A 26,443-nucleotide genomic window follows, 5' to 3' on the forward strand; every position below is an offset into this window, starting at 1 on the left:
CAATATACTTAGTAGCGAGACCCTATCTCCACCTGGTGCAGTGGCTAATGCCTGTAATCTCAGCACTTTGAGAGGCTGAAGCGGGTGGATCACTTGAGGTCAGGAGTTCAAGATCAGCTTCGCCAACATGGTGAAACCCTGTCTCTACTAAAAATATAAAAATTAACCTGGTGTGGTGGCACACGCTTGTAATCCCAGCTACTTGGGAGCTGAGGCAGGAGAATCACTTAAAATCGGGAGGCAGAGGTTGCAGTGAGATGAGATTGGACCATTACACTCCAGCCTCAGTGACAGAGTGAGACCCTGTCTCGAAAAACAAACAAATAACAAAGAAACAACAAACAACAACAAAAACACCCTATCTCTATAAAATACAATTTTTAAAAAAGGCAAATTCTTGACTATGTCAAAAACAAGTGACCATAAGGAAAAATGTGCTTTTATCTAGAATTAAACCCCCTATAACAGGCCGCTGGGCAAAGAACCCTCTGCTTCTACCCCACATCCCATCTACTTGGGCACAGATCTACTGCCCCAGAGGCAATCCAGCCCTGGGTATGGAGGGACACACTAAAGCGTTGCCTGGGGTGCTCAGAACACCATTCTCTCTCCTTCCTTGAGTCTGATTTATTTATTTTAATTTATATTTATTTATTGATGGAGTTTCACTCTTGTTGCAATGGCACAGTCTCGGCTCAATACAACCTCCACCTCCTGGGGTCAAGTGATTCTCCCACATCAGCCTCCCTAGTAGCTGGGATAATAGGCATGCGCCACTTCGTCCAGCTTATTTTGTATTTTTACTAGAGATGGGGTCTCTCCATGTTGGTCAGGCTGGTCTCGAACTCCCAACCTCAGGTGATCCATCCGCCTCAGCCTCCCAAAGTGCTGGGATTACAGGCATGAGCCACTGTGCCTGGTGGAGTCTGATTTGTTACTATGAAGGCACTATATAAACACACAGCCAAATGACTCATGGCAACAAAGCTGAATGAAACGCCAATAAAAGGCACATCGTTCCTGCCTTCCACTCCTTCCCCACATCACAGGGCCCTTCCATCAGTCTGTACCAAGCTCAAGCCTCTTTTCCAACTGCGGTCCCAAGAAGCTGCGTCCTGGAGCTTTCTGTGTGCCCCAATCCCATGTCACCAAGGTCCTTGTCTCCTGCTGCCTTCTTTCTCAAACATCCCCCATCTGCCTGGGGTCCCACTCACCCACAGCTGCTCTCTCTGTGCTTAGGTTTTTCAGTATCCAATTCTAAAGGGCACAGTGGAAATGGGAGTGGAAGGAGGCTTGATATGGGCATCAGTGGGAAGATTTGGAAGAAACTGGAGAAGGGGCTTTGCTCACTGCTCAGTGACCAAAACCTTTCAGATTTCATGAAGAAAAGACACTCAGCTGAAGGCCTACAGGAAACTTCCTTGCCTCCAAGGCCCATAAGCTCTCCATCAATCTGGGAAGTGCCTCCTCACATCTAGCTTCCACCCCTCTTGCTGCAGTTGGTCTTTTCTCTAAGGAGTCAGAGGCATGTTGGGGCTCTGTTAACTGGTCAGGCCTCCACAGTAAGACTTTCCATTCCCTCATTCAGTCTCCAAAGCCGGGGGGCTGTCCAAGGAGTGCTCTGCCCTGGAGCTGTGCCCACACTGGCACGGAACAGGGTGCAGACCCGAGCCTATAGGTTCGCGAGAGGCAGACCCGGGGCTGTGGCTCCTCTGGGAAATTCAACAGGCCCCCGACGGGAGGATAGGAAGGAGTCCCTAGGCCTGAGCACCGCCACCCCCCATCCCCGCATACGTGCATTTTCTGAAGTTTCTCCTTTGAACATGTTACTTTATTTATTGGGCCTCGTTTAACCTCAACCATGTCCTCCCAAGATCATTTATTTGGTAACTGTCACTCAGCCTGCTCTGGCATTAACCTCGTAATCCTATTGATTTCCTCCAAGTTAGTTGGAGGTTTTCCCTGTCTTCTTGCTGGGCAGGTAGGGACTGATTCTCAGTTCCATTATGGAGGAAGACGCCCCAGGCTGGTAAGGGGCCTGCCCAGCAGCCGTGTGGAGTCTCTTCGTTCTCACTGTGGCCCATGCCAGCCTGCGGGAGACCAATTCCTCAGGTCGCCTCGCTGCTTAAGTGTGAGGTAAGGTGGCTAAGTACCCACTGCCATCACCAGCAGGAGTTCCCTGAATGGCTACTGGAGCCGTCCTTCAGCTCAAAGGGCCTGCATTCTACCAATTGAAGCTCTGATCGCCCTGGAAGCCTGCCCCCCTCCACCATCTTGGATTCTGGAGGAGGAAGGGGCCCAATCAACAAGGGGGAAGCGGGTGAAGGTGGGGCCAAGGCCCAAGCTCGCGCCCACGTGGCCACCAGGCCTGTGCCTTCCCGCCACCTGTGGCCGGCAGGCTGGCCCCTGTTGAGCTGCAGCTGCAGCTCCCAGACACCAGCCCAGTCCGTCGCCAGGGGATTAGTGTCTGTCTGTCGGTTGGGACAGCCTCAGTGGGGGTTGTCCCGGCCTAGACAAGGGCCTCCACCTCGCCTTTCCCCAGGACCACCCCCCCTGAGTCCAGCATGGGTAGAGGGGATTGTTTTGGGGGGTCTGACTGCCTGGAGTGCTGATCTCTCCCAGAGCTGAGGTGTGGGGTGACCACAGTCCCCCTCCCTGCCAAGCCTGAGCCACATGTGCTGGGAAGTTCATTTCCCCTTGCTTTGCAGAACGGGCTCCGGGATTGACCCCAGGAGTGACCCCAGTGTCAGGAGGCATTAATGATCTCCATACGGGCAATAAACAGGCAGACCGGCTGGCTGGGTGTAGAGGTGCCCTGGAACGGGGCTGCCTTATTAGCCTCACATGCACTCGTGGGTAGAAGCTTAATTAGGAAGGGCTCCCTCCTCTGTCTCCCCCTCCCCCAAGCATCCTTGAGCTCCATGGGAACTAAAGTCTTCTCACTGGTTCCTCTGCTCCTCAAGGGCTTCCTCAAGAGGCAGCTTCTTCAGACATCAGCTCAGCCATTTGTCGGCCTCTAACAGGACTTGCCACTCAGCCCTGATAATAAGGTCTATCTTGTTCATAAAAGCCTCCAGAGGCAAAAAGTGCACAAACGTTCTGAGTCAGCTCACTTTTTTGTCTACCAGACCCAGGAACGAGAAGGTCTCTCTCGTCTTTAACTTAAATCCCTCTTGACCATTTAAGTTGGAGCCCGTTTTCTCAAAGAGCACAGGGAGATAGCTGGTTACCACCCTTTCCTTCCAGTCTTTAGCAACTGCCTGGTGATTACAAAGCACAATCTGATTGATTACAGCTATCTTTCCAACTTGACTGCCATTAGGGAGATTGCTCATTCTAAGTGTGTGACTTGTTCTCTTTGAGCTTCAGTTTCCTCATCTGTACAGCTCACTTAAAATCACCAAACACCACAGGCTAGGCACAATGCTAAGCACTAGAGCAATAAAGCTGAGGAAAACTCAGTCTACTTTAGGGGAGCTCCCAGTCCAGTGGAGGAGACAGACTTGTAAACAAACGCCATAATAAAATGTGCTCAGGGCTTTAATCTTAAATCCTTACTGAGCGTGAAGAGAGTACAAAAGAGGGATTAACCAACTCATCCTGGCTTAAAAGATGAATATGAATGGGATCCTTCCAGACAGAGAATGTGGGAAAGGCACCCAGGAAAAAGGAAGAATATAGACAGAGGCATAGAGAGGCCTGTTTGAGGAGTAGTGGGGCTGGAGTGATAAATGAAGCCTTGTTGAAAGATAAGGTTTGGGAAGGACCTTGTAAACCATATTAAGAACTTTAGCTAATGGCAATGGGGAGCCATAAAGGGTTTTTTTGAGGCGGAGGAGGGAAGGAGCAGCTTGGACTGATCAGATTGTATTTTATTTATTTATTTATTTATTTGAGACAGAGTCTTGCTCTGTTGCCCAGGCTGTAGTGCAGTGGCGTGATCTTGGCTCACTGCAACTTCCGCCTCCTGGGTTCAAGAGATTCTCCTGTCTCAGCCTCCTGAGTAATAGGGATTACAGGCATCTACCACCACACCCGGCTAATTTTTGTATTTTTAGTAGAGACGGATTTTCACCATATTGGCCAGGCTGGTCTCAAACTCCCGACCTCAAGTGATCTGCTTTCAGCCTTCCAAAGTGCTGGGATTACAGGCGTGAGCCACCATGCCCAGCCCAGATTGTACTTTAGAAGATGACTGGTAGTGGGGCAGTTAGATTTGCAGGTAGAGACTGGCAGCAAGGAGTGATGAGGACAGTTATTATGAAGTTCTTAGAAAGATATTGAGGAGAAATGGAGTATGGAAGAGGCAGGAGTTAAGGATGTCTCTGGGCAGGAGTATGATGGACGGTTGTGATTTTGTACACAGGACTTCATCCCCTCCCTTTTCAGGTTCAGAATTTTGGTTGAGTTTGAGGAGAAAGAATCATTCTCTAGAGGCTTTTAAAAACAAGGTTTACAATATCAGGATTGAGTTACAGTTTGGTGGGACCATCACTGAAGGGGTTCTACTCACCCCCAGCTAAGACCATGTGACCTTAGCACATTCAGATGCTTTCTTCCTGTAATTCTAGAGTGCAATCCTGGCAGAAAAAGGACTTTTTAGGAGCAAGGGAGAGGTCAGCAATGTAAACTACTCCCAACCATATTAAGGAGGATTTGAGGAGGAGGAAGTTAGAGTCACTGGGGACATTAGGAAGAGCAGATTTGTGGAGGGAAGATAGTAGTTCATCTCCATCCCAGGCTGTTGGATGATCAAATAAGCTGACTACCATAAATTGGAAGGAGTCACCAAATGGGAGAGGCTCACACTCTGGTTTTCCTAGGCTCCTGGAAAGAACCGTAATGCTGGCCTCCTGTACCTGCTTCTCTCTCATGGGCATTGACTAAAACTTGCCAGCAAGTCCCTATACACCACCTGAGTCTTCACCTGCCCAGAGGGCCTGTTTTGGGGAGCCCTTTCTCTCAGACTCACTTAGAAGTTGGGCCTATCAGCAGAGAGGCTGAAGACAACTCTGCAATCATGCTGTATTTTTGCAGTGGATGACCCTTCATAGCCCACCCTCCTTATTTTACTGTCAGTAACATCCCAATGCCTCATCTGACATTAAAGCCCTCCAAGATTTAACACCAAACCTGTTTCTACCCCAGTCCCACTGCCCCTCCTCAGGAACCAAATTCCTCTTCACACAGCTCCCTCACGATGATCTTCACAATCCTTTTAAGGCACCTTTGTTTACATGACATCCCTTTGATTTCTCTCCCTTGATTTCCTGCCTACCTGTATCCTTCGCAGTTTATGGAATATTTTCACATACCTGAGCTCAGAACAACCCTGAGAAGCAGGAAAGAATGCAGATGGAATCATGCACATTTTACAAATAAGGAAACCAAGGCTTAGGGGAGTTAAGGGACTTTCCCAAAGCCACACAACTAACAGGGGGCCTCTTTTGGAATTCCATGGCTTCCAGATTCCAGGCTCCAGAATCATAAAAGTTAGTGCAATTGTCACCTCTTTGTGAGCCCAGGACAGGCTGTATACTGCATGCAATTTGACCCAGAGGGTTTCTGGACGGCATGGCATGGTGGTTAAGAGCTTGGCCACTGGGTCCAATACATCTCAGGTGTTATCTTGGGTGATCTACTTAGTTTCTCTGGTCCTCAGTTTCCTCATCTGTAAAATGAGCAAAATAATACTCATTTACTTCATTAAGTTATTAAATATTTGAGAAGCATTTATAATACTACATAGTAAATAGATTTACTTGAAAGTGAAATGAACTTGGTTGGAAAAGATTACACTCATTCATTGTCCATGATATTATCACTGCTTTAGAGTAAAATGTCCTCATTGGAGAGAATCTGGTAATTATGGCAGAATGCAAAGAAAACAAAAGAGATAACCACTGAACATTTTTGCCAGAGTGATGACAGCAAGATGGTAGAATAAGAGATTCCCATCCTCATACTTCCATAGAAATATCAATTTTGACAACCATCCATGGACAAGAAGAATACCTCAAGTAGGAAACCAGGAGTCCAGTGAAGCAATTACAGAACTCTATCCAAACAAAAAAACAAACAAAAATTAAGACTAGATGCATTGATGAAGGTAAGAACATGGTAGCTCATGCCTGTAATCCCAGCACTTTGGGAGGCTGAGGTAGGCAGATCACATGAGGTCAGGAGTTTCAGACCAGCCTGGCCAACATGGTGAAACCTTGTCTCTACTGAAAATACAAAAATTAGTCAGGCGTGGTGGTGGGCGCCTGTAGTCCCAGTTACTCAGGAGGCTGAGGGAGGAGAATTGCTTGAATCTAGGAGCTAGAGGTTGCAGTGAGCTGAGATTGTGCCACTGCACTTCAGCCTGGGTGACAACAGCAAGACTCTATCAAAAACAAAAGGTAGAAGAGGAAGAAGAATAAGAAGAAGGAGAAGAAAAGAAGAAGAGGAGGAAGAAGAAGGAGAAGAAGAAGAAAGAAGAAGAGAAGAAGAGGAGGAGGAAGAAAAAGAAGAGGAAGAAAAGTAGTGTGACTTGACCTACATCACCCCACTCCAAAGACAGCACGGCTTAGTGCCCAAGTCCATAGTTTCTTCCATGGGGAACAGTGAGAGTGAAGTGAGTGTCCAGCTTCCCCAACCTTACAGGTTATTACCCAAGAGGCTCACTTCTGCCTCACCCTACCCAGATCACTGAGAAGACCACAAAGCTAATAGTCTTGAGGGGGCTAGGAGCAGCCACACAACTATTAAAAACCAGTGGTAAATCCTATTAATTTGCTTGAGACTCCTCCAGGAGTCCTGTCTGAAAACCCTGTTGGGATGCCTCACCTTCAGTACCTTCAACTGGATGACTCACATCCCCAGCAGTCTGCATGTGCCCCTGAAATGGCACATGCAAAAGCCCTCAGATGGTATTTGTGCACTCCTGAGACAGAGCACCTGAGCCTTCATAGATAGTGAGTGCAAATCACCACAGAGGACACATGCAAATGCCCATAGACAGCACGTAGATATCAGCAGCTGTCTCAGCTTTGCAGGATTGAGAGAAGGTGCACAACCTCGAACACTTCAAGGCACTACCCTGAAGAAAATTAAAAGGAGGCCCTCAACACCTGGCCTGACTTTACAAGATTGAGAGTAGGCACACAATCCTAAGATTTAACCCCCAAGGGGGAAAAAGAGAGTGGGGCAGGTGAATCCATAGAAAAGGACTGCAAGACCCCAAAATCTTGACTGTCTGGTGACTGTCTTTTTCTTCCTAAGCCAGTTAGTAGAGACTGGAAGAGGAGACTGGTTCTTCAAAGACAGAAATGCAACACTTAAAGGAACTGAAGAATTAAGAAAACATGACACCACCAAAGGAACAAAATAAAGCTCCTGTGGTTGATCCCAAAGAAATTGAGACCTATGAGTTGCCTGATAAATAACTCAAAATAAGTGACTTAAAGAAGCTCACTGAGGTAGAGGAGAATGCAGACAACTAAACAAAATCAGAACAATACAAGAACAAAATGAGAACTAAGCAGAAATTCTGGAGCTGTAGAATACAATGAATGAACTGAAAAATTCAATAGAGAGCTTTGACAGAAGACTTAATCAAGCAGAAGAGAGAAGCAGTGTACTCAAAGACAGATCATTTGAAATTATCCAATCAGAGAAACAATAAGAAGAAAGGATGAAAAGGAACTGTATGACTTACGGCACAACATGAAACAAAAAAATATTCGCAGTATTAGTCAATGTTCTAGCATATTCAAAGTGCTGAAACAACAAAAACAACTGCAAACCAAGAATACTTTACCCAGCAAATCTATTCTTAAGAAATGAAAGAGCGATAAAGACTTTTCCAGCTGAGGTTCATTACTGCTCACAAGAAATGCTAAAGAAAGTTCTTCAGGTTGAAATGAAAGGACATCAGCCAGCACTGGAAAGAAGAAAAGAAGAAAGAAAGAGGAAGGGATAAGGAAAAAGGAGAAGAAGAGGGAGAGGGAGAGGGAGAGGAAGAGGGAGGAAGGAAGAAGAAAGAAGAGAAATGAAAGGACACTAAATATAAGAAACATATGAAATTTATAAAACTTACTATCAAAGGTAAATGTATAGTCAGATTCAGAATGATCTAATTATGTAATGGTAGCATGTAAATTACTTTTACCACCAATGTAAAAGTTTAAAGACAAAAGTATGAAAAATGACTATAGCTACAATAATTTATTAATGAATGCACATTATAAAAATGTAAACAGTAATATTAATAACATTAAATGTAGGGGAAAAGAAGTTAAAGTTTTTGTATGTGATCAAAGTTAAGTTTTTATCAGTTTAAAATAGTCTATTATAACAATAGAATGTTTTCTGTAATCCCATGGTAGTCACAAAGAGAAAAATCTGTAGTAGATACACAAAATATAAAGAGAAAGAAATCAAAACATAATACTATAAAAATTACTAAATCACAAAGGAAGACAGCAGTAGAGAAAACAGCAAAGAAACTGCAAAACAGAAGAAAACTAAATGGCAATAGTAAGTTCTTACCTATCAATAATTACTTTAAATATAAATGATTTAATTTCACCAATCAAAAGACATAACAGCTGAACAACTAAAAAAACAAGATCCTAGGCTGGGCATAGTGGCTCATGCCTGTAATCCCAGCACTTTGGGAGGCTGAGGCGGGCAGATCACCTGAGGTTGGGAGTTCGAGACCAGCGTGACCAACATGGACAAACCCCGTCTCTACTAAAAACAAAATTAGCCAGGTGTGGTGGCACATGCCTGTAATCCCAGCTACTTGAGAGGCTGAGGCAGGAGAATTGCTTGAACCCAGGAGGTAGAGATTGGGGTGAGCCGAGATCATGCCATTGCACTCCAGCTTGGGCAGTAAGAACGAGCTCTGTCTCAAAAATAAAAAAATAAAAAATAAAAATCCTGCTATGTGCTACCTACAAGAGTCTCACTTTAGCTTTAAGACACACACAGGCTGAAAGTAAAGGGGTGGAAAAAGATATTCCACTCAAATGGAAGCCAAAAGAGAGCGGAGGTATCTATACTTATACTGGGTACAATAGACTTTAAGTCAAAAATTGTCACAAGAGTCAAAGAAAGTCATCATATAATGAATGATAAAAGAGTCAGTTCACCAAGAAGGTGTTACAATTGTAAATATACATATAGCCAACACTGGAACACCTAAATATATAAAGCAAATAACAAACTGAAAGGAGAAACAGAAGACATTCAACCTTAGATAGATCATCCAGACAGAAAATCAATAAACAAACAACATTCAGTGAAATACTAGCAAGCTGAATTCAATAGCATATTAAAAGGACCATACACTATGATAAGTGGGATTTATCCCTGGGATGCAAGAATGGTTTGACATATACAAAAGAATAAGTGAAGTACACCACATTAACAGATAAAGGATAAAAAATATATGATCATTTTAATATATGCAGAAAATACATCTGACAAAATTCAATATCCTTTCATGATTAAAAACACTCAACAAATTAATTATAGAGGAATGTACCTCAACATAATAAAAGTCATATATGACAGCCCACATCTAACATCATATTCAACAGAGGAAATTTGAAAACTGTTCCTCTAAGAACAGGAACAACCCAAGTCTGCCCACTCTCACTACTCGTATTCAAAATAGTACTGAAAGTGTTTGCCAAAGCAATTAGGCAAGAAGAATAGATAAAAGAAATTCAAATTGGAAGGAAATCAAATTGTATGTTAGCAGATTATATGATCTTATATATAGAAAATCCTAAATCCTGTCAGAACTAATACACATCTTCAGTAAAGTTGCAGGATACAAAATCAACATATAAAATGCAGTCGCATTTTTATGCACCAACAACAAACAACCCAAAGAAGAAATTAATAAAATGATCTCATTTACAATGGCATAAAAAAATAAAATACTTAGGAATAAATTTAACCAAGGAGGTAAAAGATCTGTACCCTAAAAACAATAAAACTTTGATGAAAAAAATTGAAGAAGATACAAATAAATGAAAAGATATATCATATACATGGACTAGAAGAATTAATATTGTCAAATTGTCCATACTCCAAAGCAATCTTCTGATTCAATGAAGTCCCTATAAAATTTCAGTGGCAGTTTTTACAGAAATAGAAAAAACAATCCTAAAGTTCATATGGAAGCACCAAAGACCCGAAATTGCCAAAGCAATTTTGAGAAAGAACAAAGTTGGGGCAACCACACTCCTTGATTTCAAACTATATTACAAAGCTATGGTAATTGAAGAAACATGGTACTATACTAGCACACAAACAGACATCAACAAATAAAACACAATAGGGAGTCCAAAAATACATCCATGCATTTATAATCAACTAATCTTTCACAAGGACACCAAGAATACACAATGTGAGAAAGGACAGACTCTTAATAAATGCTTCCGGGAAAACTGGATATCCACCTGCAAAAGAATGAAACTGGATCCTACTCTTACACCATATAAAAAAAATTAACTCAAATTGGATTAAAGACTTAAACATAAGACCTGAAACTGTAAACCTCTTAGAAGAAAATATAGGAGAAAAGATTTTTGACATTGGGCATGGCAAAAACACCAAAAGCACAGGCAACAAAAACAAAAACAAACAATTGGATTCCTCAACCTAAAAAGCTCTTGCATAGTAAAGGAAACAATCAACAAAATGAAAAGGCAACCTATGGAATGGAAGAATATATTTTCAAACCACATATCTGATAAAGGGTTAATACTTAAAATATATAAGGAACTCACACAACTCAATAGCAAAACAAAAACAACAATAAAAACACAAATAGCTTGATTAGAAATGGAACAAGGACCTGAGCTGACATTTTTTTAAAGAAGACATACAAATGGCCAACAGGTATATTAAAAGGTGTTCAACATCACTAATCATCAGAGAAATGCAAATCAAAGCCACAATGAGATATTATCTCACACCTGTCAACATGGTCATTACAGATTGAGCATCCCTACTCTGAAAATCCAAAATATAAAATGCTTCAAAACCTGAAAGGTTTTGAGTGTCAACATGTCACCACAAGTGGAAAATTCCATATCTGACCTGATATGATTTGTCATAATGAAAATGCAGACACACAACACACAGTTTATTCAGCATCCCCAAGGGGTAAACCACCCACTGCCCCCTTCAGCTGTGATATATCTTTTCTGCATATGTCCAGATTTCCCCATGTAAGTACATCCACCAAGGGTTATAAAATGGCATAACCCATTTGGAAAATGGTGTGCAGGCCAGATGCACCAATTTCAGGTTCTCCACAGTGCCCCACATGGGGTCAATACCTATGTGCATTACTCCCTGTGGGATTTCTTTTTGCTTATTCTCTGCTCTGTGGTGTAAAGATATTATTTGAAAATGTCAAAAAGGCTTACAGATACTCTGTGGGTAACAGTGGTGAGAAAAAGAGGACTCAGTTATGTTTATCTATAGCAAAGAAAATTAAGCTGTTGGAGAAACTGGACAGCAGGGTAAGCATGAAATGTCTTACAGAAGCGTATGGTGTTGGAATGACCACCATAGATGACCTGAAGAAACAGAAGGATAAACTGTTGAAGTTCTATGCTGAAAGCGATGAACAGAAGTTAATTAAAAAAAAAAATAGAAAAACAGGCTGGGTGCAGTGGCTCATGCCTATAATCCCAGCACTTTGGGAGGCCAGGGCAGGCAGAGATTGCTTGTGCTCAAAACCAGCCTGGACCACATGGCAAAACCCCATCTCTACAAAACAATACAAAACATTGGCTGGGTGTGGTGGCTCATTCTTGTAATCCCAGCATGTTGGGAAGCCAAGGCAGGTGCATCACTTGAGCCCAGGAGTTTGAGACCAGCCTGGCCAACATGGTGAAACCTCATCTCTACTAAAAACACAAAAATTAGCTGAGTGTGGTGGCACACACCTGTAATCCCAGCTACTCTGGAGGCCAAGGCACGAAAATCACCTGAACCTGGGAGATGGAGGTTGCAGTGAGCCAAGATTGTACCACTGCACTCCAGCCTGGGTGACAGAGTGAGATTCTGTCTCAAAAAAACAGGCCAGACGCAGTGGCTCACGCCTGTAATCCCAGCACTTTGGGAGGCCGAGGCAGGCAGATCATGAGGTCAGGAGATCAAGACCATCCTGTCCAACATGGTGAAACTCCGTTTCTACTAAAAATACAAAAAAAAAAAAAAATTAACTGGGCATGGTGGTGCATGCCTGTAGTCCCAGCTACTCAGGAGGCTGAGGCAAGAGAATTGCTTGAACCCAGGAGGCAGAGATTGCAGTGAGCCGAGATTGGGCCGCTGCACTACAGCCTGGGCAACAGTGCAAGACTCCGTCTCAAAAAAAAAAAAAATTAGCTGGGTGTGGTGATGTGTGCTTATAGTCCCAGCTACTCAGGAAGTGGGAAGATTGCTTGGGCTGGAGAGGTGGAGGTTGCGGTAAACCAAGATTAAGCTACTGCATTCCAGTCTGGGTGATATAGACACTGTCTCAAAAAACAAAACAAACAAACAACAACAACAAAAAAAAACCATGTATAAAGTAATAATGAAGATCTTGATTATGTATTGAAAGAGTGGGATCAAAAGTGCTGCAGTAAATACCGGCCACTGATCATGAAACAAGCAAAAGTCTATCACGGTGAACTGAAAATTGAAGGAAACTATGAATGTTCAACAGGCTGGTTGTAGAAACTTAAGAAAAGGCAGCATTACATATTTTAAAATTTGTGATGATCATGAAGTGGCAGAGAAATTAATTGACAAGTTTGCCCGAGTCATCACTAATAAAAATCTGATGCCAGAACAAGTCTGTAATGCTGATGAAACATCACTGTTTTGACATTATTGGCCCAGAAAGACACTGACTACAGTTGATGAGACAGGAATTAAGATTGCCAAGGATAGGCCAGGCATGGTGGCTCACACCTCTAATTCCAACACTTTGGGAGGCTGAGGTGGGCAGATCACCTGAGGTCAGGAGTTTGAGAACAGCCTGGCCAACGTGGTGAAACAGCATCTCTACTGAAAATACAAAAAAATTAGGAGGATGTGGTGTTGCATGCCTTTAGTACCAGCTACTCAAGAGGCTGAGGCACAAGAATCACTTGAAGAGGTTGGGTGGCAGAGGTTGGCCGTGAGCCAGGATCACGTTATGGTACTCCATCCTGGGCAACAGAGCAAGACTCTGCCTCAATTTAAAAAAAGAAAAAAAAGACGCCAAGGATAGAGTAGCTGCTGGGATGTGCTAATGCAGCAAGCATCCATGAGTATAAACTTGCTGTGATTGGCAAAAGCTCGCATCCTCCCTGTTAACAAGGAGCGCTCTTACCAGTCCACTAGTATGCTAACAAGAAGGCATGGATCATCAGGGACATCTCTTATGATTGGTTTCACAAACATTTTGTACCAGTAGCCAGTGCTCACGGCAGGGAAGCTGGAATGCATGATGATGTAAGACTGTTATTCCTTGATTACTGTGCTGCTCATTCTCCAACTGAAGTTCTCACAGAAAATCATGTTTATGCCATGTATTTTCCCCCAGATGTGACTTCATTAATTCCATGTGACCAGGTATCCTTACATCAATGAAGAGTAAATATAAGAACACTTTATTGAACAGAATGCTAGCAGCAGTGAACAGAGGCACAGGTGCAGAAGTTTTTCAAAAGGAGGTGACATGAAGGATGCCACATATACTGTTGCCAGTGCTTGGAACACAGTAACTAAAGACATAGTTGTGCATCCCTGGTGCAACCTCTGGCCTTTGACTATGTTCAGTGGTGATGAGGAACAAGGTGGTGACTTTGAAGAATTGTGTATCAAGTGAGAAAGAATTGGTGTTAAGTGAGAAAGAAATGGCATCTGACCTTCTTTCACGTGCAAAAAATATTCCTTCAGAGTCTGCCGGTAAGCTGGAAGAAGTAGATATCAAGAGGGCTTTGACATTGATAATAAGGCTCCAGTTGTTTACTCATTGGTTGATGGTGAAATGGCCAAATGGCTCCGAGTCAAAGTGATTGTGATAATAGTGGCAATGAAGATGACATTGTTAACATTTTTTTGCAGAAAAAATGTCTATAGATGGCATGGTGAAAATGTATGACGGGCTTGTTAAAGGACTTAAGCAGCATGCATTCATCACAGAACAAGAAATCATGTCTGTTTATAAAATCAAAAAGACACTTCTTTTTTTTTTTTTTTTTTGACAGAGTTTTGCTCTTGTTGCCCAACCTGGGGTGCAATGGCACAATCTTGGCTCACAGCCAGCTCTGCCTCCCGGGTTTAAGCAATTCTTCCTCTTCATTCTCCTGAGTAGCTGTGATTACAGGCATGTGATACCATGTCCTGCTAATTTTTTGTGTGTTTTTAGTAGAGATGCGGTTTCACTATGTTGGCCAGGCTGTTCTTGAACTCCTGACCTCAGGTGATCTGCCCGCCTTGGCCTCCTGAAGTGCCGGGATTATAGGTGTGAGCCACTGCACCTGGACAAAAAGACACTTCTAAGACAAAAGCTGTTGTTGGCTGGGTGCGGCGGCTCATGCCTGTAATCCCAGCACTTTGGGAAGCCAAAGCAGGAGGATTGCTTGAGCCAGAAGTTCAAGACCAGCCTGGGCAACATGCTGAGACCCTGTCTCCACAAAAATAAGAAATAAAAAATTTAAAAATTAGCAGGGCATAGTGTTGTGTGCCTGTAATCTCAGCTACTTGGGAGGCAGAGGCAGGAGGATTGCTTGAGCCCATGAGGTGAAGGCTGCAGTGGGCCATGTTCACACCATTGCCTTTCAACCTGGGCAACACAGTAGTGAGAACCTGTCTCAAAAAAAAAAAAAGTATGTCATATTTTTTGCCGTTAAGTGCTTTTGTGTGAATAAATGTAAGGAAATAATTGTTTAATTAGTAGCATATAAATTTAGATTCAGGCATGATAGTGATGCTAAACAACCACAGATTGTCCACATTGGTTGCTGAGATCATGGTGCCTTTGCTTTCTGATGGCTCAGTGTACACAAACTTTGTTTCATACACAACATTATTTAAAACATTGTATAAAATTACCTTCAGGCTATGTGTATAAAGTATGTGTGAAACATATATGAATTTTGTGTTTAGACTTGGGTTCCGTTCCCAAGATATCTCATTATGTATATGCAAATATTCCAAGCTTTATGTCCAGTTTTTAAAATTTTTCAGGGTTTTCTTTTTTCTTCTTAATGCTTAGTCCATTACTTGTGCTGTTGCCTATTTGTAAGAGCAAAGAGTTAGAACAACCTTTTAAAATAAAGCTTGGAATATTTGCATATACATAATGAGATATCTTGGGAATTATTTTAAATCCAAAATGCTTCTGGTCCTAAGCATTTCAGATAAGGGACACTTAACTTGTATTTTTTTAAAAAAATAAGTTTTGGTAAGGGTGTGGAGAAAAGGGAACCCTTATGTATACTGTTGGTGGGGATATAAGTTGCTATGGCCGTTGTGGAAAACAGCGTGAAAGTTTCTCAAAAAATTAAACATAGAAGTACCATATAATCCAGCAATCCCAGTTCTACGTATTCATCCAGAGGAACTGAAATTTAGGTCTTGAAAAGTTGCCTGCACTCCTATTTTCAGTGCAGCATTACTCAAAGTAGCAAAGATATGAAAATAACCTTAATGTCCATCAACAAGGAATGAATAAGGCCGGGTGCAGTGGCTCACTCCTGTAATCCCAGCACTTTGGGAGGCCGAGACCAGTGGATCACTTGAGGTCAGGAGTTCCAGACCAGCCTGGCCAACATGGTGAAACCCCATCTCTACTAAAAATACAAAAATTAGCTGGGCGTGGTGGTGGATGCCTATAATCCCAGCTACTCGAGAGGCTAAGGCAAAAGAATCACTTGAACTCAGGAGGTGGAGGTTGCAGTGAGCTGAGATCGTGCCACTGCACTGCAGCCTGAGTGACAGAGCAAGACTCAGTCTCAAAAAAACACACTAAAAACAACCCAAAACAATGAATGAAGAAAATGTGGTGCATACATATACAATGAAATCTTATCCCACCTTAAAAAAAAAAAATCTTGTCATTTGCATCAACTTGGATAGGCCTGGGATTACAGGCATGTGCCACCATGCCCATTATGCTAAGTGAAATAAGCCAGACACAGAAAGACAAATCTGTAAGAGCTCACTTGTATGTGGAGCCTAAAATAGTCAAACTCATAGAAACAAAGAAAAGAATGATAGTTACCAGGTGCGGGGGAAGGGGAAAATCAGAAGATGTTGGTCAGAGAGTGCAAAGTTTCAGCTATGCAAGATGAATGAGTTCTAGAGATCTAATATAAAGCCTGATGACTATAGCTAACAATACTGTACCATATGCTTGAAATTTGCTAAGAAGGTAAGTCCCAAGTTTTCTCACCATGCACACAAAAAACGTAACTATGTGAGGTGATGGATATGTCAGTTGTCTTTATGGCAGTGGTTACTTCACAATGTATATCCGAATCAAGTGGCATACCTAAAAATATACAATAAAAGGATAAAATGATGCTCTCAGAATAGGCAAATAAATAAATAAATCCTTTTTTTCTTTTTTTGAGAAAGAGTTTTGCTCTTTTTGCCCAGACTGGAGTGCAATGGTGTAATCTCAGCTCACCACAGCCTCCACCTCCTGGGTTCAAGCAATTCTCCTGCCTCAGCCTCCAAAGTAGTTGGGACTACAGGCATGTGTCACTATGCCTGACTAATTTTGTATTTTTAGTAAAGACGGGGTTTCTCCATGTTGGTGGTACACCTAAAAATATACAATAAAAAGTCTGGTCTTGAACTCCCAACCTTAGGTGATCTGCCTGCCTCAGCCTCCCAAAGTGTTGGGATTACAGGCATGAGCCACTGCGCCCAGCCATAAATAAATACTTTTTTAAAATAATGCATAGGTGGGGGGGAAAAAGCCCATATTAATCCATTGAGCAAATGTAGCTTTAAAAAAAATTATTATCATCATCATAAATGAACGAAGCTTTTAAACTTTAAAAAACAAATCATGCCAGGTAATCTTTTCCTCTTAAAAAAATTTAATTATGAAATAAAACATATCTAGAAAAGAAAAGTCAGCCATCAGATTTTCGGATAAGGTCATTTTGATTAACTTATTTCAGCATAAGTGTCCAATTTTTATAATTTTTCAAGCTTTTCTTTTTTCTTCTTAATTAATGCTAGTCCATTACTTGTGCTCTTATCCATTTTTAAGAGCAAACAGTTAGAACAACCTAAATATCAAATAATTTATGGGTTACTTAAACAAATTATGGCCATTTACTGAACCATATGTATGGAGTGATTCCAGCTTTGTAAAAATTAATTATACCTTGGAAGGGATCCACAGCAAGGTGTGACCAGTGGTTCTCTCTGAGAATGTGGGGTTGTGGGTGTTCTTTTTGACTTATGTTTTTATTTGGCTCATTTGTAAATTTTTCTAGAAGAGTACACATTGCTATTTTAATAAGAAAAATACAAATAAGAACAATAATGATAAATAATAGCTAACATTAAACACCATATACTAGTGTGTCAAATGCTTGATATAAATCACTTGTTGGCTGGGTGCAGCGGCTGATGCATGTAATCCCAGCAGCAACATAATGTAGACACGATTACTTACTTTTAAAAATAAACCCTTATTTTTAGAATAGATTTATAGAAAAGTTGCAAAAGCAGCACATAGATGTCCCATATTCTGCCTCACACCCTGTTTCTTCTATTGTTAACATCTTACATTAATATGATATGTTTGTGTATTTGTCCATTCTTACACTGCTATGAAGAAATACCTGAGACTGGGTAGTTTGTTTTTTTTTTTTTTTGAGACGGAGTTTCACTCTTGTTACCCAGGCTGGAGTGCAATGGCACAATCTCGGCTCACTGCAACCTCCGCCTCCTGGGTTCAGGCAATTCTCCTGCCTCAGCCTCCTGAGTAGCTGGGATTACAGGTGTGCACCACCATGCCCAGCTAATTTTTTGTATTTTCAGTAGAGACAGGGTTTCACCATGTTGACCAGGATGGTCTCGATATCTTGACCTCGTGATCCACCCGCCTTGGCCTTCCAAAGTGCTGGGATTACAGGCTTGAGCCACCGCACCTGGCCCAAGACTGGGTAGTTTTTAAAGAAAAAAAGGTTAGTTAACTTACAGTTCTGCATAGCTGGGGAGGCCTCAGGAAACTTACAAGCATGGTGGAAAGTGCGTCTTCACAGGGCGGCAGGATGAGTACAAGCAGGGGAAATGCCAGACGCTTATAAAATGATCAGGTCTTGTGAGATTTGTTCATTATCACAAGAACAGTATGGGGAAAACTACCCCCATGATTCAAGTACCTCCACCTGGTCTCTCCCACAACATACGGGAATTCAAGATGGGATTTGGGTGGAAACACAGCCAAACTATATCAATTTGTTACAACTAATGTCCATCTTTCTTTCAGACTTGCTTAGCGTTATTTTTTTTTAACTGAATGTCCTTTTCCTGTTCTAGGATTCTATCCAGGAGACCACATTACATTTTGTTATTATGTCTCCATAGGCTCCTTTTGGCTGTGCCAGTTTCTCAGATATTCCTTGTGTTTGACGTCCTTAAACAGTTTTAGGAAGTGCTGTCAAACATTTGGTGGAAGTTCCTTGATTATGGTTTGTTTGGTATTTTTCTTATGATTAGACAGAAGGCGTGGGTCTGGGGGACGAAGGCCACAGAAGTGGAGTGTCATTCTCATGAATCATATGGAAGACATGTTATGAGAATAACTTCTCACTAATGATGCTAGCCTTGGTCACCAGGGTGAGGTCGTGTTTGCCAGCTTTCCACCGTAAAGGGTATCCTTTTGCCCCTTTCCATGCTGTAGTAGCTGGAAGGAAGTCACTGGCACAGCCCACCCTTCAGGAGTGGGGAGTTACACTCCACTTCCTTGAGCATGGAGTATCTACATCAATATTTGGAGTTCCTCTTCACAGATTTGTCTATTCTCTCCCACTGATTAACTTACTCTACTCGATCATTTATTAGTGTCAGTATAACTCATGGATCTTTATGGCATATGTTGGGTTATAATCCAGTACTGCCTTATGTATTTCGTTGCTCAAATTGTTCCAGCTTTGGCCACTGGGAGCCCTTTCGGCGGGCTCCTCATTCCTTTGGCCCCATTATTACAGTTCACCTTCTGCAAATGAGAAAACTGAAGTAGAGAAAAACTAAATAACAGCCCAAGGATCACACTGCTAGTAACTGATTGTCTGTTTCTAAGTTTGGGGTAGCAAGTATGACCTCTGTACTCCAATACCTCCTCTAAAAAAATTACACACCTATAATCCCAGCTACTCAGGAGGCTGAGGCAGGAGAATCACTTGAACCCAAGAGGTGGAGGTAGCATTGAGCTGAGATTGTGCCACTGCACTCCAGTCTGGGTGACAGCGAGACTCCATCCCCCCCACCAAAAAAAAATCCAGGTACGGTGGCTCACGCCTCTAATCCCAGCACTTTGGGAGGCTGAGGCGGGAGGATCACGAGGTCAGAAGATCAAGACCATCCTGGTCAACATGGTGAAACCCTGCCTCTACTAAAAATATAAAAAACTTAGCTGGGCATGGTGGCACACACCTGTAGACCCAGCTTCTCGGGTGGCTGAGGCAGAAGAATTGCTTGAACCCAGGAGGTGGAGATTGCAGTAAGCTGAGATTGCGCCACTGCATTACAGCCTGGGCAACACCGTGAGACTCCATCTCAAAAAAAAATTACAACAAAAAACAAAAACAAAAATTAAAAGAAATAAAATATTACACACACACACACACACACACACACACACACGCATGCATGCTTTTAGGACTTTCAAACTTTTTTGATTTATCTTAATCTGTAAACTTTGGTTATGGGTTTCTTCCATGTGTGTGCACGCACGTGTGTGTGTGTGTGCGCGCGTCTCTAGTGCTCTCCCATGAATCCTTATTGTTAGATTTTTCATTCATTCCAATAAAGGCTTTATTGTTGGGCATTTCGGTTATTCCAAATTTTTGCTAATTTACACAATACAGAGAAAAATGATCAGCTACAAAAGAATCAGAAGTTTAAAAGTAGATTTAAAACATCCTGAGAAGGCTGGGCGCAGTGGCTCACACCTGTAATCCCAGTACTTTGGGAGGCCAAGGTGGGCAAATCACCCGAGGTCAGGAATTCAAGACCAGCCTGACCAACATGGTGAAACCCTGTCTCTGCTAACAAGACAAAAAATTAGCTGGGCGTGATGGCACAGCTACTTGGGAGGCTGAGACAGGAGAATCTCTTGAACCTGGTAGGCAGAGGTTACAGTGAGCTGAGATCGAGCTACTGCACTCCAGCCTGGGCAACAAGAGGGAAACTCTGTCTCAAACAAAAGAAAAGAAAAGAAAGAAAAAACACCTGAGAAGAGGGACATAAATGCCTAAAGGCAACAAAGGTTCCAAAACCACTTCATAAGGTACTAAAAATACTAACGTTTCAAAACAGCAGCTGCAGATATTAGTTTTCATCACTTCACAAGGCCATGCTTCTGATCAAACTGCCCTTCTTTTTTTTGAAACAGGGTCTTGCTGTTGCACAGCGGAGTGCAGTGATAGTCACGGCTCACTGCAGCCCTGACCTCCTAGGCTCAAGTGATCCTTCTATCTCAGCCTCTCCAGGCTAGGACTACAGGCACATGCCACCACACCCAGCTAATTAAATTTTTTTTTTTTTAGAAAGGGGATCTTGCTATACTGCCCAGGTTGGACTCAAACTCCTGGGCTCAAGTGATCCTCCTACCTTAGCCTCCCAAAGTGTTGGGATTACAGGCATGAGCCACGGCGCCCAGCCTCAACCTGCTTTTGGCCAAGACATGGAGCCCACTTGCTCTAGCACATCGCTCCCTGCGCTAACCTCCAGGCATGAGACCTGGCTGCATGTCCAGACTCACTAGGCCTCCTGCTCCCTCTGTCTGAGAGCTCCAAAGGAAAGCAGCGCCCCCAGATGGGAGGCTCCACATGCTGCCCTGCACCATCTTGCCAGCTAGTCCGTTGTTGTGCTCCAAGCACACCAGCTATCTGAAACTAGACAGTGCGTGCTCCCTGGGATCCATGCTCCAACCTGCCAGCTCAGCTGGGGCCCTCAGCACACATAGCAGGGACCCCACGAGGTGCTGCTGCCCAGCCTTAGTGCTTTCCGCAAGCCTGTTCCAGCCTTCATTTCCCTGACCCTCACAATAACCCTGTTTAGAACCTGTGTCCAATGGACAGAGGAGGAAACAGGCATGGAGGTGAAATGGCCAGGTTAGAGGCAGAGTCTAATAGAGCTAGAGCCCGCGCCTCTCCCTCTGCATCCTGCAGTGCTTCTGCCTACCCTCTTGCTGCGTCCGGTCTCTGCTCTCGTCTCCCCAGTGAGAGATGCTGATTCAAGACAGTCCCTGCCCCTTGCCAGGCATGGGTTGGTACCTGGGGCATCTCTTCAAAGGCAGTCATCTCCTTGCATCTGCCAACAAAAAGGGAAGCAGCAGAGAGCTGAGGGGTTCCAAGCCTCTCCCCTCTGACAACAGTGTCACAGACAGGACCTAAGTAGATATGAAGCGTGAGGAGAAAACCAACACTCGGCTGCCACCCTGGCTGCATAGGCACAGCCCCAGAGAGCCCAGAGCAAGGTTTCCCAAACTTGACACCATAGACATGTGGGCCTGAGAGTTCCATGTTGTGGGGGCTGCCCTGTGCATCGTAGGATAGTCAGCAGCATCTCTGGCCTCTACCCACTAGATGCTGGTGACAGCTTGTGTAAACCAAATATGTCCCCAAACACTGCCAGACGTCTCCTGGGGTCCAAAATCACCCATATATGAACCCCTGGTCTCGCATTTCCAGGACAGAGTCTATTTTAGCTGCATTCAATATTTAATGTTATGGATAATTATTATTTGTTTTAGAACAAGTTGAACTAATCATTGTCGAATGGAAATCAGTTGGTCACTAATTAGCTGACTGGAGGTTGGAAATAATCTGGTGAGAAATAAGATAATTAATATTACTGTGGGTAGAACTAGAAAAGTCCTTTAAAAGTTCAGCTGAGGGCCGGGCGCGGTGGCTCACGCCTGTAATCCAAGCACTTTGGGAGGGCAAGGCGGGTGGATCACAAGGTCAAGAGATGGAGACCATCCTGGTCAACATGGTGAAACCCCGTCTCTACTAAAAATACAAAAACTCAGCTGGGCACGGTGGTGCGTGGCTGTAATCCCAGCTACTCAGGAGGCTGAGGCAGGAGAATTGCCTGTACCCAGGAGGTGGAGGTTGCGGTGAGCCAAGATCGCGCCATTGCACGCCAGCCTGGGTAACAAGAGCGAAACTCCGTCTCAAAAAAAAAAAAAAAAAAAAAAGGTTCAGCTGAGGCCTGAACCTGATCAGGTCTGCTGTCCTGATTTAGGATTTCAAAATACAATCACGGCCTGGTACGGCTCACTCCTGTAATCCCAGCACTTTGGGAGGCTGAGGCAGGCGGTTCATGAGGTCAGGAGTTCCAAACCAGCCTGGCCAAAATGGTGACACCCTGTGTCTACTAAAAATACAAAAATTAGCCAGGTGTGGTGGCACACACCTATAGTCCCAGCTACTCAGGAGGCTGAGGCAGAAGAATCCCTTGAACCCAGGAGGTGGAGGTTGCAGTGAACTGAGATTGTGCCACTGCACTCCAGCCTGGCCACAGAGCGAGACTCCATCTCAAAGAAAAACAAAACCATCCCAAGGCACACATTCGAATAGAAGACAGTCACTCTCTTCTAGGCGGGAAGAGCAGCTGAGGCCTGAACGCTTGCTCTCTGCCCAAAGGCCTGACATGCTAGTGATGCCTAAGTTAGTGCCCAGCCAGCCTTAGGAAGGGGTCTAGTGGCAAATCCTGAGGTGCCAGGTGATCTCTGGCTGAGACACAGACCTTCTGTCAATGTCTCAATGTCTCTGCCCACTGTCCACATATGCCTTCCCCATTCCAGGACTTGGCCCATGAAAACAAAATGGGTGCCCACAGAGTGGCAGCTGCCTGGTGACCTCAGCTCCTGAGGCCTGAGTGAGCAGAGGGCAGAATCTCCCCCACGCAACCCCACACCCACCATTCTCAACATAGGGGATGTGTTCACCAGGGGTACTGGGTTGGCATTGAGTCTTCAGGCCAAAGGAGCAGAAACACCATCTATGCAAAGGATTGATACATTTGCCCAAGTTGCAAAGCTCTTAATCAGCCTTTACTCTTCAGAAGATAGTGGAATGGAGGGGGTGGGGAGCTGTTTTCTGTTTCCCCCAAGATGGACCAAAGTCAGGAGCTTCTCCTGAAGGAGAGCTTTAAAGAGACCGGGCAACTTCTGGCAGCCAGGGCATGAGGCTCTAGGAGTGGAGAGAACTGAATTGGTGAATCATTGGCCACGGGCAGGGAGGAAGCTGCGTGGCCCTTCTCACGCCCTCCTAGTTCAAGTCCTCTGGCTGTGGTTCCCGCCTAGGCCAGAAATGGAGATCCAGCCGAGCACATTCAGACTCAGTAGGTCAGGATGGAGCTCAGATGACTTTAACAGGTTTTTTTTAACTGATATTTATTTTCCATAAACCTTACTTCCACGTTGCTTAAGAGCCTGTGCAAGAACAGCTTAAGAACATTCAGTGGTTGTTTCTACCCATTCAGTGGCCTGACAGTGGAAACTGCAAACCAGGCTTCCGTGGCAGGCTGAGCTCTCTAGTCTTCAGTAGGGAACTGCTGGATAGGCACAGAGGGCAGCTGCAGCCTGAACTCTTGCCCTCTGCCCAAAGGCCTGGCACGCTGAGGTGTGGTCAGACCAGTCTGTACCCTCAGTCAGGGAAGCAGTGAGCTCAGGAGCTGGAGCAGTCCACTTACCCCGGAATTCCTCCTTGTTCACAGCCTTTTCAGCAGCAGCCTGCTCTTCTTTGTCAGTCTCGTCAGCATCTCTGTAGAAGCAGAGATCAGGCATGACCTCCCACAGGTGCTCATGGGAAATGGTGCCACGCAAGCACAGAGCTTCCTGAGACAGCATCCACCATATTAAATCCACCGAGTGAGCTCCCTTGTTGTGGCATGGGATGGCAATGTCCACGTAGCGCAGAGGGGAATCTGTGTGACACAGAGCACTGGGAGGTAGGTTAACATAAGATGCCTTCATGACAGGCTGGTGGTCAGCCCTGAGGTCAGTAACCGTGAGAAGCCGTGGCTCCCAGGAGACTGCCTGCATCTGGGTAGTGAAGGTTCCAGGAGTGAAGCGGCAGCAATTGCAGTGGCTCCAGGGGCAGCAGCAAACTTCAGCACGGCCCTCTGGCCAGTATTTCTGGAGGATGTGACACTGACATCAGCAGGGTTTTCAATGGCAACAATGGCACAAGCTGCCAGCAGAAGCTTCTCCCAGGTCCTCTTCAGATGTAGATGGCATCACTTTTCCTTTTCTAGATGTAGTGTTCCATCTGGAAGTCAAGGTTGGTGCTACCTAAGTGGCTTCCTGCTGTGAGGAACTTAAGGACATCTTCCTCCTTCATGTGCGGGACACCAAGAGCTCCAGACATTGTGAAAGTTTCCCTTTAAGTTAAGACAGGAATCCAGAACAACACCGTATGGACCCCTCTGTGGGTAGCACGGAAAGGACTTTAATGCTTGTAATCAACCTCTGGGCAATTTGGAGACACTGAGGAGGCAAATTCATGTTCTTTGCTCTTGCACGTCCTTTTCATCCAGCTCCCCTCTGTCTGAGAATTTGGCAAGCTCCGCTGTAGTCCCAGGACCCCTGAGGGCACAACTGCGTCATGGACCTCCCAGTGCCAACCAGATGCCTTCACTGAATGGTTGCTCCATACATATTTGTTGGAAAACAAACTGTCAGGTAAATCTATGTGAAAGATGCATATCCTTTAAAAATTTTTTTTTCTTTGAGATGGAGTTTAGTTCTTGTTACCCAGGCTGGAATGCAATGGCGCGATCTCGGCTCACGGCAGCCTCAGCCTCCTGAGTAGCTGGGATTAGAGGCACGCGCCACCATGCCCAGCTAATTTTTTGTATTTTTTTTTTTTTTGTATTTTTAGTAGAGACAGGGTTTCACCATATTGACCAGGATGGTCTCGATCTCTTGACCTCGTGATCCACCTGCCTCAGCCTCCCAAAGTGCTGGGATTACAGGCGTGAGCCACCGCGCCCGGCCCCCTTTAAATAAATTTTTAGAGCAGTTTGGCTTGACTGCAAAATTGAGAGAAAGGTGGTGTTTATTCATACAAATTCATTCATTCATAAGCGGTTTTCCACATGCCGTCTGCCCCCCACACATGCACAGCCTCCCCCATTTTCAATGTCCCCAACCAGAGGGGTACATTTGTTATGTTCACGTCCTATTTTAATTGTATTACTATGTTTTATTTTATTTTATTTTTTATTTTTTTGAGACAGGGTCTCTGTTGCCTAGGCTGGAGTGCAGTGCAGCCACTCACTGCAACCTTTGCATCCTGGATTCAAGCAATTCTCCTGCCTCAGCCTCCCAAGTAGCTGAGATTACAGGCACCCACCACCACACCCCACTAGTTTTGTATTTATAATAGAGATGAGTTTTGCCATATTGGCCAGGCTGATCTCAAATGAGTTCAGGAGTTCGAGATCAGCCTGGGCAACATAGTGAGACCTCGTCTCTACAAAAAGCCAAAAATTAGCCAGGAGTGGTAGCGCACACCTACAGAGCCAGCTACCTAGGAGGCTGAGGTAGAGGGTCACTTAAGTCCAGGAGATTATGGCTGTAGTGAGGTATAACTGCACCACTGCCCTCCAGAGTGAGACTTTGTCTCAAAAAATTTTTTTTCCTCTACATCTTTGCCAAGCTTTCTTTCTTTCCTCCTGTCCTTCCTTCGTCCTTTCCTTCCTTCCTCTCTCTCTCTCTCCTCTCTCTCTCTCTCTCTCTCTCGCTCTCTCTCTGTCTCACTCTCTCTCTCTCTCTTGCTCTCTCTCTCTCTCTCTCGCTCGCTCTCTTCTTTCTAGTACAGGTGGTGGTCTCACTATTTTGCCCAGGCTAGATTATAAATCCTGGGCTTAAGTGATTTTCCCTCCTCAGCCTCCCAAGTAGCTTGGACGACAGTTGTGTGCCACCATGCCTGGCTCTCTCTCTCTCTCTTTTAAAATTCTAGCCATGCTGGTGAGTGTGGAGTGATATCTTGTGGTTTTGATTTGCCGTTCCCTAATGGCTAATAATGGTGAGCATCTTTTCATGTTCTTACTGGTCACTGGTATTATCTCCTTTGGAAAAAAAATCTATTCGGGGTCCTTTGTCCATTTTGTAATTGAGTTATTTATCTTTTTGTTGTTAAGTTGTAGAAATAATGTATTTTTTATATTAAATTCTTATCAGCTATATTATTTA

At 44.0% G+C, this 26,443-nt stretch overlaps 1 pseudogene; it reads right to left on the reverse strand.

Moving 5' to 3' along the window:
* Nucleotides 1–22,674: 22,674 nt before the first annotated feature.
* Nucleotides 22,675–26,390, reverse strand: LOC100400509 (small ribosomal subunit protein uS2B pseudogene; annotated as a pseudogene).
* Nucleotides 26,391–26,443: the final 53 nt, after the last annotated feature.

This window comes from Callithrix jacchus, chromosome 5 (assembly GCF_049354715.1).
Source record: "Callithrix jacchus isolate 240 chromosome 5, calJac240_pri, whole genome shotgun sequence".
NCBI lineage: Eukaryota > Metazoa > Chordata > Mammalia > Primates > Cebidae > Callithrix > Callithrix jacchus.